Below are 306 nucleotides of genomic sequence, written 5' to 3' on the forward strand. Positions count from 1 at the left end.
ACCCTTGTTAATCCTTACCTTAGCCCATTTCTTCATCCTCTCTACCCTCACCCCTCTTTGTTCCTTTCAATGCCATACTAAAAGCAGTAAAGATAAAGCTATGAAAATACAGTCAAATGGTATAAGAGGAAATGGTATCAGAACTGAGTCCTTAGCAGACAGTGATGCCTTTTTGTTGCAAGTGAATTAGTCATGCTAGCTATGGGACTACATTATCACTTTCTCTAAAGAAAATAATTCCTGAAATAGTATAAAGCAGAAAATTAGAAAATTTGATTGGTACAAATTGTAATTATGGAGGATGTA

The sequence above is a fragment of the Penaeus monodon genome, chromosome 25 (genome assembly GCF_015228065.2).
Source record: "Penaeus monodon isolate SGIC_2016 chromosome 25, NSTDA_Pmon_1, whole genome shotgun sequence".
Classification (NCBI taxonomy): Eukaryota; Metazoa; Arthropoda; class Malacostraca; order Decapoda; family Penaeidae; genus Penaeus; species Penaeus monodon.